Source organism: Cryptomeria japonica, chromosome 9 (assembly GCF_030272615.1).
Source record: "Cryptomeria japonica chromosome 9, Sugi_1.0, whole genome shotgun sequence".
Classification (NCBI taxonomy): Eukaryota; Viridiplantae; Streptophyta; class Pinopsida; order Cupressales; family Cupressaceae; genus Cryptomeria; species Cryptomeria japonica.
This window is the reverse complement of record NC_081413.1, coordinates 53,203,280-53,222,154: the sequence shown is the minus strand read 5'-3', so window position 1 is coordinate 53,222,154 and position 18,875 is coordinate 53,203,280.

Genomic DNA, 18,875 nt, shown 5'->3' with positions numbered 1-18,875 from the left:
CACGAGCACCCTGCCAGAAGAAGGTCCAAATGTATTTATTTATTTCATTCTTTTTTACTAAAGGTAGGTCTATACAAGAGAGTTGGTATATGGGCATAGCAGATAGTACTGATTTTATCATGGTGGCCTTGCCGGTTGAGGATAGCCATTTCCCACTCCATGTGCTAATTCTATTTTTATTTTTTAATATAAATTGATCCTACAAATTTGAGGATCAACAACCTTTATCCAAGGGGATGCCCAAGTATTTACAATGCAATATACCTTTATTTAATTTGAATGTATTGCATATCTTGTCCACTAGTTTCTCTTCTGTATTGAAGAAGAAAATATTTGACTTTGTGGTGTTAATTTATTGTCCTGACACCATTAAGTAGGTCTGTAGAATTCGTTTAATATCTTTGGCTTCTTGAACATCACTATGTCCAAAGAGCATGGTGTCGTCGACAAATTGTTGATGTGTAGTTGCTTCCAAGCCACTGGTAATTTTAATTCCCTGAATATATGACTGTTCTCTTGCAGCATTTAATAGTCTTCCGAGGGACTCAACCATTAGTATGAAGAGGAAGGGAGAGATTGGATCCCCTTGCCTCAGTCCTCTGGAGATATTGAAGAAACCAACAGGAGATCCATTGACAAGGATTGGCATTCTTGGTGTTGATATACACTCATATATAAGATTGATCCATTGTCTTGCAAAGCTAAAAGCTTCAAGGCATTTACATAAGAAGTGCCAGTCAACCTTATCATAGGCTTTTTTATATCTAGTTTGATGAGCATACTTGGGTCTTTATTAGCTTGAACTATATGTATCGCTTCTTGGGGAATAATTATTCCATCATAGATTGAGCGTCCTGGTACAAATCTTGTTTGTTCCTCACTAATTAATAGAGGGAGTAGGTTGTGAGGTCTGTTTGCAATGGTTTTAGTTAGAATTTTGTATAATGTATTACATAGAGCAATAGGTCTGAATTCTTCAAAAATTTTAGCTTTGTCTTATTTTGGTATCAAAGCTATGAATGTATTGTTTAATTCCTTAAGGAGCTTCCCTGAATTCTTAATTCCTTTTAATTCTTCTGTGACTTCATCCCCAATGAAGTGCTAGCATTGCTGATAAAAGGAGGTAGGGAATCCATTCAGCCCAGGGACCTTGTCTTGATTCATTTGGAAAAGAGCTTTCTCAATTTCTGTCTTAGAGAATTTAGCATTTAATAACTGGTTTTGATCCTTGTTTATTATCTTCAGAATACATTTGAGAACTTCATTCCTCAAGGTTAATCTAGAGCCTTCCTGATTGTTAAAGATGTTCTTAAAATATTCAATTGCTTTTGCACTTATGATTTCTAGGTTACAGCTGAGATCCCTAGACTTGGTTTTGATTTTATCAGTTCTATTAACTAGTCTCCTCTGCTTTGTGCTATTCTAGAAGAACTTGGTGTTTTTATCTCCAGACTCCAACCAATTTTCTGTAGACTTTTGTTTCCAAAATATTTCTTCTCTGGCCATAGTTTCCTCATATTCTATTAATAAGGATTTCTCCTTCATGTTGAGATTATTGTCCATACCTGATCTAATGACCTCTTCATTTACTTCTTTTAGAGCTTCCTCTATTTCTGTTTTTTTTTAAGAGATTGCCAAACTGATTTATGTTCCAGGCTATTAGATTTTGTTTTAGTGTTTTTAATTTTGTGACTAATTTGAAAGGTTTAGAGCCTATCACTCCAGATTCCGTCCACCATTTTTCTATTAATTTTAAGATGTTTTCATCTCTCATCCACATTAATTCAAATCTAAAAGGGCTTTTAGTAGAGGGAATGGTTTCAGAGATAGAAAGCTGGATCAGGAAATGGTCTGAACCTAAGAGAGGAAGGATTTTTGCTTCAAAGGTGTTTGAGACATTAGCCAAATTTCCTCGCATGAAAAATCTATCCAACTTTTTTGCAATGTTACAAAATGCTTTCCTTTTGTTGTTCCATGTGAAAGAGTTTGTTTCTGTTTTAACCTCCATGAGGTTGTAATTGAATATCCATTCTCTGAGATCAATGGTGGCCTAGTTAACTTTTTTTATGGCTCCCCATTTTTCTGATGGGTCAACAATGGCGTTGAAGTCACCTCCAATGATACATATCTGATCTAGGATAGAGGTAAGAAATTGTTCTATCTCATCCCAGGTTTTCTTTTTGTCTTTATTCTGAATAGGTCCATAGATATTAAACATGACAAAATTTATATTGCTCTTAATATTATTGACCCTACCACACATCCAATTAGGGGACTTATAAAGTAGGTTAAAGGCCACTATCCTAGGGTACCATATTACTGCTATTCCTCCCGATGCCCCCATGGCAGGGAAGCCTTCCATTCTCCTTATTCCCAATTTTTTGTCAAATATTTAACTCATCTTTACTTAATTTGGACTCTTGTATCATAATTATATCTGGGTTAAATTTAGCTATGCAACATTTTAAAATACACTGCTTGTTAGGGGCATTCAAGCCTCTAACATTCCATGTAAAGAGATTCATTTCTCATTGGGAAGGACCTTCCCCTTCCCTGCATAAAAGAGATTTGTTAATGTAGTTTGGCCCTTAGCCTTGTCTGCTCTATTAATGAGTTCTGATATTGATTTCCTACCTCTTCTTTTTACCTCTCTTGCACAATCTAGGGATTCAATATTGTTCAGTGTTTTAGCTAATCCCAACTCCTCTTCTTCTTTATCCATAGAAGCCTCTACTTCTAGAATTTTAGCCTTTGTAATTTTCCCTTACAAGAGATCTGACATTAGTAGTCTTCTCTGATATGCAAGTTCCTCATCATCTGCCACTTCATTTATAAAGGAGTCAGTCAAGTCATTAACTGTTTCATTGCCCACATACTCCAAAATGATTTTATTCTCCTCTGTGATCCTCCTGGCATACTCCTCCTCTGTTTCCATTGTATCTAATATAAGGGGACTAATGGGTGATGGCTCAAAGCCATCGCTTTCATGTGTGGTATCTGGTTGGGTATCCTTTTCGAAGCTTTGTTTAATTTCCTTAGGACAATCCATAAATGTTTTCTCTTTTGAATGATCCTCCATACTCCATTTTAAGAGGTTTTGGTCTCCCATGGGAGGCATTGGGATGTCTTGGTCCATTAGTGAGGGAATTTCGGATATGCCCTCAATGCTGCAGTCAATTTTCCCTTCCTCAAATTCTAGGGTTGGGATTTCTCTAGGTGTTGGTTTTGAAATTGGTTTGCACTTTGAATTCATATCCTTTTCTTTTGATTCTGTGTTGGTAGATTTTATGTCCCCCAATGTTTCTATAATAAATCCACTTCCAGCCGAGTTTAGGGTGATGTTTACCATATCCTCAGAGGGTATTTTTTGATCTTTTTTTTGTGTTGTTTAGGGCTAGGAAGGGTTGGGCATGGTAAGATTACTTCAATTTGTTCCACCCTGCCCTTATATATCTCTACTCTTACCACATACATCGAATGGTTAGTTATTATTTTAATAGGTTCCAAGCTTAAGTCCTTTATATGCAATTTTGCCATGATTCTGGCTGTTGCAGAATCTCTATAATTTTCTTCTAAACCTTTGAAACCTCCCAGTGAATCCCCTATTCTAACCAGGCAGTGCTCATTAAGAAGTTCTACTGGGAGATTTGGCAGTTCTACCCATCTGGGAACTAAGCAATTTTCAAATATTTTAGGGGAATTTTTTTGCCTCCATTTAGAAAAAGGAAAACAACAACCTTTAAAGAAACAAGGTTGATTGTTAAGTATATTCTCCCTTAATTCTGATGAATTACAGTGAATAAATAGATAATTGTCCTCTAAGGTTGTGATACTTACCTGTCCTTTGGTGGCAGATACCAGCCATTGGATAATTTATGAGGTGGAGGCACCATATCCGCACCATTTTCCAAACAACCCCAACTCATATATTCTTCCCATAGGTTGTTTGTGTATTGATTGCTCATAATAATTATTTTTTGGTTCGATTTGGAATAACTTGTTGCTTGTTTCTCCCCTTCATATTTTTGTCTTTTATTTTCAAGGATGATAACCTCAAGAGGGTTCATTGGAGGCTTTGTCAGAGACTCAACCCTATTCCATCTTTCACCTAATTTTGTCAAATTCGCTCTAGTGGCGACACAATTTCCAGGAGGAGATGACTTTTGTGGAGGCCATCTATTGACCTTCCCCATTCCTGCATTATTTTAGTTACCTTGATTTGGTCTAGGGTTCCTTTGTTTCCCAAACCAACCAGAATCTCCTATGGCAGATGCAGGGATTATTTTATTTTTTTGAGATTTGAGATCTCTATACTGATTGGAGGACCCCTTGGAACCCTAGCCGCCTCCTTGCATCTTTGATTAAGAGAAACCGAGATGGAATTTTCTCCCGTGGCGCAGGTATTTAGGGCTTCGAATCTATTTGCAGACCCCACCTTATTACTGTGGGTGAATTTTTGAGGTTGTTCTGCTTGCCATGGGGAGCGCTTAGTGAGTCCATGATTTTTTTTCTTCCTTGTTACTTTCAAATTCGCAATTGCATTTTTATGTTTTCCACTTTTCGTAGATCCGAAAGTTTACAGAGCCATAATAGATATATAAGTAATTTAGCTATATATCTTATTACATATTATATATTATTTATAATTTTTTTCAATTTTTTATTTCTCAAAATATAGTTAATAAAATCAAGTATATTCTATCTTTTTGAAGACATTTTAGATTAATATGTATTTTTTATACCAAATGTTATAAAATAATATGTATTAATAATAATTTTTATAATTTACTATAATTTGAAATGTCAATACAAGTAAAGTATGTATAGAGATATCTTTGATCGAAACTTAACTTTTACATGTTGTTATCTAAAAACATGAAAAATATGAAATTTAAATTTAAATTTACTCTCTTTGATGGAAAAATTCACAAATCAATTTTGATGGCATTTATTTCAATCACATTCACATAAAATTTAAATTTGAATACCATTATTCATATTTTTAAAATTGATATATTCATTTATTAATTTATCTTTCATCATCTAGAAGTTTTGAAGCTTCCAACAAATCATCAATTAAGAGTAGCAAAATGTATTCACCCAATTGTTGTTAGATGATTTTTGCTTTCATGGTCATTTATCGAATCTCTAGTCTTGAATATCTAAATAGATTCAATATGCATACCAAACATTAAAAACAACATTATATAACAATCCTTCATCATCACTTAATGGCATACATACTTAATCTAATGTTGAGATGTGAAATGTCTCTTCGCTCCTGTACTAAGATGCCAAACAATTGTAGTGAGATGCAAAAATAGATGAATCTATGTTACCTATAAATGTGCATTTATAGTGAATTGAAAATCCAAATCTATGAGCTTTTAAGGGAAAAAAAAACCTTATTTTGTTGATTGACATTGCCAAATAGACGATTGAGCAAATAATTCTCAATAATGATAATTGATGAAAAATAATAAGAGAAAAATATATATATATATATATAATTCCTTATTAGAATAAATATTGATAATATCTTCACATTATCTAAATTTTTCATCAATAAATTAAAATAATTTTTTTAAAGAAGATTTAAAAAATAAACACAAAGCAAGATAAAAATAAAGATAATAAAAAATTGAGATATAAGTGAAAAAAATTAATTGTTTTTAACTTTATTGTCATGAAAAATAAAATAAAATAATTATCTTATTATTTTTTTAAGCTTAAATATATTTATTAAGAATCTTAATTACTAATCTTGTAATAAAATAATACTAGCAATCGCACTTTAATGTGCAATGGGTACACTGAAAAGGTGTGTGTTGGTGTAAATAATTATTCATCATGGATGTTATTACACCTTACTTAAGTTTACTTAGGATAATGCATTTCATAGTAGTTTGGGTATGAGACACTTGGGTGTTTGTGCCACATTGGGATAGTGTGTGTAGGAGAATTTCCACCTTTTATGGTGTTGATATTGTTACTACTTTATCATATCCACTTATTGTGGAGTGATAATTCCACCTTCGGTGGGTGATCTACCTCATGTGGAATATTTTATTGTTTCTCCTACCTACCAAACCTATTTCCTACCTACCCTTGTTTCTTATTGAGCCACATGTCATGTTTGTGTGCTCACATATCCATATAGCCTTGTCTATATATGCAGGCTCATATTCATTGTATGAATGATTATTGATCTTTTGATCATCTATCTATTGATGAGAATACAATTTATTCTTGTCCTATATCTTGTCTCTCTATTTTGTACTTTTCATTGAGCTCTTGATCTTGGCAAAATCTCACATGGTATCAGAGCCATTAGAGCGTCATTGATTCATCTTTGAGAGGCATTATTGTGATGTCAAGAGGAAGATTTGAGGAGAAGCATCTTTTGGAGGCATCCTAGACCAGATCCGACCTCACCATTGCATCTGGGTGGTCGTTTCCATGAATTTTGAGTATAAATTCGATCGATTTTGGTGAAAATCAAATTTCAGGCTTGGAGGAAAATTTTTGCCCAATTTGGGCAGTATGGTACGAATTTTTGAAAATTATTATTTTGTGGTTTTACACACCCCCCCCACCACCATTCATACCCTATTGTTTGTAGATTTTCGTGTTGTGCATCGTGTCGTGTTTCGTATTGTGCACCTTGTAGATCTTTCATGATTCGTCATGACGTGCGCTGTGATCCAATTGTCCCCTTCGTTGTCGGCTCCAGCCCGACCCCACCATCGAAAGTCTTCCGGCCGCCGTGACGCCAGACCCTGCACCTCCACGATGACGCTGGACCCTACCGCCACAGGTGACCTCCTGCCGCCACCGGCCTCCCTCTGGTGACCAACAGTCTCCCGCACCGGCCCCGCTGGCAGTCTTCCGCCGATGTTAACCTCCGGGCCGCCATATCAGTAGCCCCTACCATGAGGACATTGCCACATGTCTTGACACGTTGTTCGACATGGAAGCCCTTGCCACGTGGCACATCTGACCTGCACAGTCAGCAACCTAGTTGGCTACACATCAACATGCCACATCAGTGCCACTTCACCAATTCTGTACTACCATGTCACTTGACCGTATTGCTACATTAGCACCATTTCACCAGTTCCATACTACCATGTCACTCAACTGTATTGCCATGTTAGCCTTTTTCAGCGAATCAAATTTTGACACATCAACAATCTGTACTGTACAGACACCCAGTCAGCAGGGAGGTGAAGTTTTCACGACGGTCATATGGTCGTCAAATTTAACCTTCTATTTTTCTGACGTCATCATTTTTTGAAAATTTGGCAGGCCCCTCCGTTGAGCTTTTTGATTTTGTAATTCAACTTCAAATGGCCATATCTTGCTCATTTTTTCTCCTTTTTGTGTGCAATATTTTTTGAAATAGGCTAATTTTTCGTGTACTTTCGAGTGGTGGAATTATTTTTTGATTTTTATGGATAGATTTTTCAAAAATCTCAATTTTTGGTGACTGTACCTATCCAATCCCCATTTCTGCAATTTTCGGGACTCCGTTTGGGCTCATACGAACTCCTTTTCAGGTGTCATTTTTTTTTGAAAGTGCATAGTTTTTTGTCTACTCTCATAATATGCTATCAATTTGCAGTGATTTTGGGTAGAAATTGTACTTTCAACATATGGTCTTTTTTGGCCAATTTGGTACTTGTATTGCATAGATCTATATTGCTGGTCTTTTGCATTGTAGTTCTCAACCTTTTAGGGAAGTTGTAAAACAAAATTAGAAGTCCATCTTTCCATTGTCTGCAAGTGGCCTATTGTACACACACTACGTATAAAGTGCCAAAATCATCATTCGGGGGGGGGGGGGGTACTTTGATTGATTGAATTTGGGAAGTGTCTGTTGTGCTTTGGTGCTCTTGTGTTCCTTCCTTTTTACTACTATGGTTTCTCCTAAGTTTCCTCTCTTAACTCCTCATAATTATGCTACTTGGAAAATTGATGCATGGAGTAAACTTATGGAAAAAGGACTAACTCATTATATTAATGGAACCATTGTTTCTCCCACTGATCCTAAGGCTGATCATGTTGGTCCCTTGGATTGGCTCACTAAAAATATCAAGGAAATTGGTACCTTAAGAAAGTATGTATCAAAGGATCTCATTTTTGATATTGAGAAATGTACCTTAATCAAGGATGCTTGGCAAAAGTTTCAAGACTTGTATGGTCAAGTTGATGAGATTAGGGGATATCAAATTGATAGTGATCTCCCCATGTTAGATCCCTAGAACTTTGATACTATACAAAATTATGTCACCAAGGCAAAAGAGTTGAGGGCACAACTCAAGGATTGTGGAATTGATAAGAAGGATACTCAATTGATCTTCAATTTGATGGGCAAACTTCCACAAGAATATGCAACATTTGTTTATAGTTTTCAAACCCATAGGATGACAATGGGTTCAAGCTACACAATGCCTACATTTGATGCTTTCGCTGAAATGTTGATGATGGAACAAACTAAGTGATAAGCATGGGCATTCTTAAGACTTCTAAGTCTCAAGCATTAGCGGCAAATCAAGGGAACAAAGGAAATCAAGGAAATGACAACTCAAACAAGAAGAAATGGCAATCAAAGCCTAAGGAAAAAGCACCACCTTCTCCACAACAAGGAGATTCATCCTCTTCCAAGAGGGACAATTCACCAAAGAGGGAGAGACCTACTTGTGCCTATTGTAAAAAGTTTGGTCATGAGGAGAGTTGTTGCCATTCTAAGAATATTGATGAGCTCACACATACCTTCAAAAAGCACAACATTGATTTGCCTAATGCCTACAAGAAGGATGATTCATCAACTTCCACTTCCTCACAATCAAAAGGAAATGGGAAAGTATTCATGGCTTCTACAAGTGGGAAGACTCACTCTTTTGGGAAAAGAAAAGGAAAAGCTCTATGTGCTACTACAAGTCATGATTCAAGGAGATGGCTTCTAGACTCAGGGGCTTCTTGTTGGCATTTTTGATGTTTATGTTGTGATTGTCATTGATGGACACACACTTGCATTGAGATCTCCTTTATATGTATGAGTTAGAGCACAACCGGTATTTGTTCCAACCGGTATGTTGTATTATAGTCTTTAGACTATTGGTGTTTTGCAGAATGTGTTTCCCAATTTGAAGCAGCATGTTGACCCCAAGTGGATCATGGATCCCATGTAGTATGAGGGATTAAAGCGGCATAACACACTTCTACCAGTCTTCATTTTTGTCAAACCGACAACTGAGATTTTATATGAACTGGTAATACTTTGTAATGAGTTACCAACAGGCATTTTGTGATGAGTTACCATCCACCGATTGTTTGACGGTGCCGACACCTAAATGATTCTTTTTGTGTCGTGGTACCAAGTATTTCTAGGTTCATTGAACCTAGGAAATTGTTATGTAATCCTATTGGACCGACATGAAATCAGATTCCTTTATAAGGACATCATGTCTAGGGTCTTAGGTTGTTGATGTGGTTGTAGCAAAAGTTTATGTTGTTGCTAGGGTTTAAGGTGGTTGAGGAGTTGGAGAGAATATGAATGTGTATAAGACTGAAGTAATACTGGAGTGCATTAGGAACGAGCTATCAAGGATCTAACCGAGCAGTCTGTGCTACTAGCTAGATCAAACACTTGTTGATTACTCACATCTTTGACAAGTCTGTAGCCCTTAACCGGGTAGGACCAAAAGCCTTTTGTAAATCCTCTAACAAGGTGGTTCACATCTGTGGATCTAAATTCCTCTAGCAAGGTAGTCTTTAATTGGACTTATCTCCTAACAGAGATTGAGATTCCTAATAGGATCTGTTCTGGTAAAGAACATTGTAAGACCTTAACCGGTCTGACCTTAACCTGTCTAGTTCCTATTCTGCAGATAGTTACTTGTGAGTTCCATCTCACCGTGGTTTTTCCCATTTGGGTTTCCACATCAAAATCTCTTGTGTTATGGTGTTTTTGCTTCTATGGGTGAATGCATTATAAGCTATTTGGTTTGCATGTGTGTTAACCGGGTTGTTTGCTAAACTATTTTACCGGTTTACTATTAGTTTTGCAAAGTGTTTAAGTGTAGAGATTTTTGGCATACTAATTCACCCCCCCCCCCCCCCCCCTCTTAGTATTCATCAATTGGTATCTGAGCCTACCTTTCTATAAGTTTAACCACTTGGAAAGAGATATGGGGAAATACTCTATAAGGGAACTTACACATTGGCTCACTTAGTTTGAGCAAGCCTATGATGATCTTATGGTCAAATACAAGGTATATCAAGCAAAAAGGAGAGAACATGTTGAAAAGCTGATGGAGCTATCTGAAAATAGTTCTTCAGATGAAGTAGACAGGGAAGCCCTAATTGTAGAAGTAAATAAGTTGAATGAATCAAACTCCAACTTGAGAAAGGAGTTGGAAGGACTGACTATCTGGATGTGTCAAGAGCTTGAGAACCGGAGGAAAGCTGAAGATCTAGTGAAAGAAAGAGATCATGAGATCTCCAAACTGAAACAAGAGATCAGTGCCCTAACTGCTCAACTCCATGCAAGCAAAGTGGAAAAGGAAGACATGCAAGGAGAATTGAACATTGCCATCTCTGAGAATGAAAACCTATTGGAAACAAATGTTGCTATTTCCAAAGAACTCTCTGAGTCAAAGGAAATACTTTCTAAGTTCAACAAGAGTACTGTCAAGCTAGAGCAAAATCTTGAATCTGCCAAACCGGTCAAGAATACCAATAGAATTGGTTATTCCGGTCATGAGGAATGTGAGACCTCTAGTACAAATGCTGGAATGTCAAAGAAACAACCAACATCAAAGGATAAAGGTAAGAAAAAGTTTAAACCTATTTGCTTCAACTATCTTAAAGAAGGACATATTGCAAATGTGTGTAGATGCAAGGATTACAATAATTTTCCTTATTTCCTAAATGATAAGCCTAGGTCCTATAGATTCAATGGTAACTGTTATGCATGCAACACGTATGGGCATAGAGCATCTGAATGTAGGTCAGTTATGAACAACATTGATAGATATCCTCAGAGGACCCAAGGAGTTGGTCTTGAACCTTTTGTGAACCGGAATCACAACCAGTTTAATGCCTTCAATCATCAGCAAAGAAGCAGCGGCTATCAAGTGGCAACCAGATGGAGAGAAAACTGTATGGTCTATCATGGTCATGGTCACACTACTACAACATGCAGAAGGAAGAATGGAAACATGAACAATGGACCTTGGAGAGCACCTGGATTGGTTTGCTATCACCGCAACAAACTGAGTCACATTGCCAGATTCTATAGATCAAGAGAGAACATATATGATGATATACCAGTCACTCTAGAAGGAAACATTGATGTTGACACTGTTCAAGTAGGCATGAACAAAACTTGGAAGAAGAAACCAGGGGTGTTACAAGAGGAACCGGTTTCTGCACCTAGTGTGGAAATCACGAAACTGACAAACTAAGCTTCAAAAAAATCTTAGGGGGAGCAAATGGTGAATTGTTTTGAACCCCCGGTTTACACTGGCAAAAGACCTTAATCGGTATGTGATACCTGTCATTTGGCAGAAGACCAAAAATGGTAAAAAGACAAATTAGGGTTTACGCCCTAATGGAGGAGCATTAATGATGGTAGGTGAGGAATATGCTTAAAAGCATTTTTCAAATCATTTCTCACTATCTTTTTTCGAGCGAAGAAAAGTTTTTCAAAGAGCAGAAAGGTGATTTGAGCTGAGATTTTGAGAAATTGAGAAACCACGAAGGAGATTCAAATCCAAATTGCAAATGTTCAAGTGGAGAACACAAAGTGGTGATTCAACAATCGACGGAGTGTGAAGTGAAGGAGAATCTGCAAGCCCTAAATTCACATGTTTCAAAAGGTATTTCTTGAGTTCTTAAAATTTCTATCATGGCTTCTGCATCTCATACCAGTTCTAGTGCATCTGTCGAGTCTGCAAGTTTTATTCAATGAAAGTCTAAGTATAATGCCCTATCACAAGTTTCGGCTGGTGTGATAGTAGAAGAGGGAATTTATGACTACATAGATTACAAGATTGAAGACCTAGGGTCTCTAGCTATCCACTCCCAGTTAGGTTTATTTTGTGGAAAGGATAAGAAGATCAAACCAGAGTATAATATTTTTGAGAAGAAGAAGCTCCACAATGTTATTTACTTCCTGGAGGATTTCACAGAGGATCATATAAGGATCATTCTAAGCAGAGTCCATGGTGACAAGATGTACCTAGAAAGAACACATGATATCACGCCGCAGCCAATTCATGTAGTCACTAGTTTCTACAACATAGGGGAATTGCCAGCCCTAAGGACGGTAAGCAAAACTGAAATGTCCAAGCTCACCAGTTCAGTGAGCGACTCACGAGGCATGACAGTCAATTCTATCAAGGATGATCTGGTTAAGTATGCCTGCATGGTGATAGGCTACCGGACATTCTCTGCTAGCAGGATTAACTTTGTATCTGCTACAATGGTAAATGCCGCTTACCGGATGATAAAGGAGGATGCATCATTTGACCTGTGCATTGGTATGTAGAGACAACTCCTGTTGAATTTGAAGTTGATCAAATAGGATAATGCACTAAGGTTCAAGTTTGGACAACTACTGGTTGGGTCGTTCTTCTATTTCCAAGGCTACTTTCCAGGAGTAGGAGATGTCCAGTGGTCTACTGACCAACCAGTGACCAAGCAAATCAAGGAAAGCATTCAAGCAATTGGAACCAGTTACCCTGATGTTTTGAACAAGTATTTTGATGAGTTCAGATGGAAAATGAGCCAAAGAATGAGGATATCGGGTGACATTGTCAAGAAATATGAAGACGATATCTATTTCACCATCCAAGTGGATAAATGCATAATGGAGGTTGTTGAGCCTAGATAGGAAGAAGTGGAGCTAATGGGCTATGAGGTGATGCAAAATATGATGGAAGGGTATGCCTCTACCCTTATTGCCTCACCTCTTAACCCTAAGGCAGAGAGGACCAGAACCTATCTGGAAAGGGTTACACCAATCGAGGAACCCTCTGCAAAGAAAGGAAAAGAACCTGCAGTGAAGAAGGCAAAGGCAGTGCCTGCAACATCAACATCGGTTACAACAACACGTCCAAAAGTGACCAAATGGTCACTGGCCAAGAAGAAACTGAAAGAAGCACTGACTAAAGTCTTCGAAAGGAAAAGGAAGACAAAAAGCAATACACCAGACTCAAAGGAAACTGTGTCTAAGGAGCAGCCCAAGAAGGCGAGACAAACAAGAAAGAAGACAAAGAATGAACTGGCATCATCTGCACCGGTAAATATTGATATATCCTCCTATAAACCTTTGACACATTGTCAAAGAACAATAAAGAATATTAGGAGAAAATTGCTATATGATTTAATTGAGTATTTTGATGACTTTAATGATGATGAAAAGGAAGCAGTCGAAAAGGAAATAATTCAGTATTTATGTGTTAATGACCAGTCGCCTTCAGAAATTAGATCTGAAACATCGGATTCTTTGTATAAATCCTTAAATAATAAATGGCGCACTGCCATAGAGCAAGAACAGAAAATGAGAGAAAATTTTTTTGCTGAACATTTTCCTGATGTATCAAATTCGGAACTGTTCGATGTAATGAACAATTACAAAGGTCTTTTCTTCATGAGAAGAAGAATACTCTTGTTACTAGAAGGGAAGGGTAAGGAAGTTCTCAAGGACACACACACTCATGCTCTTGAAGCTCTGAAGATGCATCGAGTGGCTGAAGCCAACCAGCAAGCTGAAAAAGAACCGGTTATATCCAAACTGGATGAAGTACTTGATGATGAAGGAAACCCAGTTGATGAACCAGTCGACACTATTGATGTCGATGCCCTAGACGTAGAAGATGTTACTCAGGAAACACCATCTGAGGCAACAGGCTAAACAAGTTGATAAGCAAGCTGATGATAGATAGGAAGCGACAAAGGAATAGATTGAGCAAAGGAAAAAGGATGAAGAAGAGAAGAAGAAAAAGGATGAAGAAGAGAAGAAGAAAAATGATGAAGAAGAGAAGAAGAAGAAAGATGAAGAGGAGAAGAAGAAGAAGGATGAAGAAGAGAAAAAGAAGCAAGAAGATGAAAAGAAAAAGAAAGAAGAGGAAGACAAGGAAGAGGAGAAGAGGAAGGAAGCAGAGAAGAAGAAGAAGGAAGAGGAAGAAAAAGAAGAGGCGAAGAGGAGAGAAGTAGAGAAAAGGAAGAAGGAAGAGGAGGACAAAGAAGAGGAGAAAAGGAAAGAAGCAGAGATGAAAAAAGAAGAGGAGGATAAGGAAGTGGAGAAGAGGAGAGAAGCGGAGAAGAAGAAAGTGGAAGAGGACAAGGCAGGAGAAGCAGAAAAGAGCACCCAGACGGAGACTCTGAAGGCAACCGGGAGTCAAGCCAAACCGGCTGATCTCACCAGTCCTATCGATCTCCAGTCTGCAAGTGAAATAGAGCTAATGTAGAGCATCAAGGTTGATCAAGAGCACCTTGAAATTATTCTAAGGAATAGGGAGAAAGATGTAATTCAAGTGGCTGTGGACACTCTTACCAGTTTGATACCCGATACAAATCTTCCCATCATCGATTCATCACTAGCTAAACTTAAGCTCCTATGCACAGTAGTGGATGATCAAGTGCAGAGCCTAGAAGAGGCAGCAAAGGCAAATGTCAAGAAGGAGAATCAAAAATCTCTTAATCCAGCTCTAGTGAAGAAGTTGAATGAGCTCCGGTCTGAACTAAAGAAAGAACAAAAGGATATAAGGGACGCTCTAGATGAGGGGAATCTACTACTCAGCAAGATCTGCCAACCCCATATGTTCTATGATGATGTGCTAGCTCAGAAGCAAAAGCTTCAAGAAGACTTGAAGTCCTACATGAGTACATTCAAGCCACCTTATGATTCCTTTACAACTTATGGGCAAACCATTCACCGGTTTCACATCCAGTCAGCAAAAATGGAGCAAGAGATCAACACCCAGTCTAGATATTTGCAGGAGCTATAACTGGTTCTACTCCCATGATTGCAAATTCTTTAGAAGTGCTATCTAAACCTGGATGCCTTAACAGTTACACAGGAGATGAGCACAATTGATGCCATGGAAGAACAGGTCTCCCAGATGTAGACATAAAAAGAAGTAGCCACCTCCCTACTTGAGTCCTGGTCTTTGTCGATGAAACAATTCTTGCAGGACTTTAAATATGTTTTTGACAAGTATTAATCCTTATTGTCATAAACTTTTATTATTTTAATATCAAATGAAAATAGGGTTGGTCAGCTATACTTTGTCATTGTTGGCAAATGGGGAGAAGAATTCTATTTGGGAGAAGTATTTGGTAATCAAAATTTTGATATATGCTCTAAATATCTCAAAGTTTATGCTCTATATGCAAAAGTGCTATACATTGTATTGTTAAAGGGATAGTGTATATGCTTAGGGGGAGAAATTTTGCTAATGGCATGATTTTGTTGTAAAACACTTAGATGTCAAAAATTTTATTTTCCTAAGTGTTTCCATCAATGCCAAAGGGGAAGATTGTTGGCATTTTTGATGTTTATGTTGTGATTGTCATTGATGAACACACACTTGCATTGAGATCTCCTTTATATGTATGAGTTAGAGCACAACCGATATTTGTTCCAATCGGTATGTTGTATTATAGTCTTTAGACTATTGGTGTTTTGCAGAATGTGTTTCCTGATCTGAAGTAGCATGTTGACCCCAAGCGGTTCATGGATCCCAAGCGGTATGAGGGATTAAAGCAGCATAACACATTTCTACTAGTCTTCATTTTTGTCAAACTGACAACTGACATTTTATATGAACCAGTAATACTTTGTGATGAGTTACCAACCGACATTTTGTGATGAGTTACCATCCACCGATTGTTTGATGGTGCCGCCACCTAAATGATGCTTTTTGTGTCGTGGTACCAAGTATGTCCAGGTTCATTGAACCTAGGAAATTGTTATGTAATCCTATTGGACCGACATGAAATCAGATTCCTTTATAAGTACATCATGTCTAGGGTTTTAGGTTGTTGATGTGGTTGTAGAAAAAGTTTATGTTGTTGCTAGGGTTTAAGGTGGTTGAGGAGTTGGAGAGAATATGAATGTGTATAAGACTGAAGTAATGCTGGAGTGCATTAGGAACGAGCTATCAAGGATCTAACTGAGTAGTCTGTGCTACTAGCTAGATCAAACACTTGTTGATTACTCACATCTTTGACAAGTCTGTAGCCCTTACCGGGTAGGCCCAAAAGCCTTTTGTAAATCCTCTAACAAGGTGGTTCACATCTGTGGATCTAAATTCCTCTAGAAAGGTAGTCTTTAATCAGACTTATCTCCTAATAGAGATTGAGATTCCTAACAGGATCTGTTCTGGTAAAGAACATTGTAAGACCTTAACCGGTCTGTCCTTAACCAATCTGGGTCCTATTTTGCAGATAGTTACTTGTGAGTTCCATCTCACCGTGGTTTTTTCCATTTGGGTTTCCATGTCAAAATCTCTTGTGTTATGGTGTTTTTTCTTTTGTGGGTGAATGCATTATTAGCTGTTTGGTTTGCATGTGTGTTAACCGGTTTGTCTGCTAAACTATTTTACTGGTTTACTATTAGTTTTGCAAAGTGCTTAAGTGCAGAGATTTTTGGTATACTAATTCACCCCCCCCTCTTAGTATTCATCACTTCTCATCATATGGCATCTTCGCAATCTATGTTCTCTTCATTTGAGCCTTGCACCATGTCACAGATTTTGATGGGCAATCATACATACATGGATGTGATTGTGAAAGGAACTATTGTCATTGGGGATAACTCCTTCAATGATGTGTTGTGTGTACCCCACTTGAAAAACAATCTCCTTTCCATATATCAAATCACACATGGAACAACTAAGAGAATTATGGAGTTCACACGTGAGATAGTTTTCATTAGAGACTTGGAGACTAGAGCTATCATTGCGAATGGGGTGGTTGATCATGCATCTTGGTTATACTCCTTTTTCAGATTTTGTTGATGAGGATGATTTTACATATGATGATTGTACACATGATGATTTCATATATGATGATTCAAATTTTGAGGAGAACTTTGGATACTTGAACATGGGGATTCTCACATGTGACCCCATTCTCGAGCCTTGTGTTTCATCTCCTCCTATTTATATCACATCACCTATTGCACCCAATGATGCAGATAGTGCGACGGTTTTGCCTTCATGTGATTCAGTGCAATAGGATATTCATTGTTTTCCAACTTTAGCTTCATTGGATGAGTACTTGATAGACATTGTAGGTTTATTTGTGGAATCCTACATTGCAGATTTGGGAGACATCATTGATGATATTCATCTTCTCTTTGATGAAGATGATCCTTCTTCAATTGTTGCGAGGGAACAATCTGACCCTCTTGTTCATTTTCTACATGATCATTCTTTCGAGGTTGACATGATTGTGGATTCTTATGTACAATAGTTGGAGGAGGTCTCTCTATGCTTTGAGGAGACATGTGAGTCTTTGAGACTTGTTCTACTTTCATCTCCACTAGATCTTGGAGTGCCTTTTTCAGCAGTGTGGAGTAGTTTACCACCTTTGGAGGGGGTAACTTCCATCTTTGACATGGGGACACTTTAGCAATTTTCAGAGACTTCATTCATCATGCATTTTTTTCATACATATTCCCTTCATGATTTGGGGAGACTTCATGGATACACCTTTGGTTTTGTTTCTTCCTAAGGGGAGGAATGTTGTTTGACGTTCATGGAGAAGTTTCTTCATACATCATCGAGATTCTACCATTGGTGCAAATTGTACATTGAGGGAGGGGGGCTTACTCGCTTCTCTTCTTCTCTCATATGGGGGGGTCTTTTTCCTCACATGGGGTTTTGTTCCTCACATACTTCTATGAGAGTTCTCTTGTATAGCTTTCATCTCTCTTTTGGGGGAGGGTTTTTTCCCATTGGATTTTCCTCTCTTTCCCTACTTTCTGAGAGCTTTCATTGCATTAGTTTGAATGCATTTGCATTAGTACATGGGTACCTAACATGGCCTCATAACCGAGACCCATCTTGTATTGCTTAGTTGCATCGTAGACTTAACTGTATTCCCCAAAGTTGCACTTAAGGGGGGGTGTTGGTGTAAATAATTATTCATCATGGATATTATTACACCTTACTTAAGTTTACTTAGGATATTGCATTTCATAGTAGTTTGGGTATGAGACACTTGGGTGTTTGTGCCACATTGGGATATTTCGTATAGGAGAATTTCCACCTTTTATGGTGTTGATATTGTTACTACTTTATCATATCCACTTATTGTGGAGTGAGAATTCCACCTTCAGTGGGTGATCCACCTCATGTGGAATATTTTATTTTTTCTCCTACCTACCACACCTATTTCCTACCTACCCTTGTTTCTTATTGAGGCACATGTCTTGTTTGTGTGCTCACATATCCATACAACCTTGCCTATATATGTAGGTTCATATTCATTGTATGAATGACTATTGGTCTTTTGATCATCTATCTATTGATAAGAATATAGTTTATTCTTGTCCTATATCTTGTCTCTCTATTTTGTACTTTTCATTGAGCTCTTGATCTTGGCAAAATCTCACAGTGTGGAAGGTCAATTAGGGAAAATTTTGGTGTATTTTGCATATATTTGTTCAATGTGTAAGTTCAATTGGCACGCCATTTAAAACTTGATGTTATTTGTGCAACCAAGGTCTTAATCAAGAAGTGATAGCTTAAAATGAACAATGCATCTAGTTATAGGGAACCAAACATAAGTTAAAAAAGAAAGACAGAGACAATGAGATCTAGAAAGAGAGGGAGAGAAAGAGATGGGAAGATAGA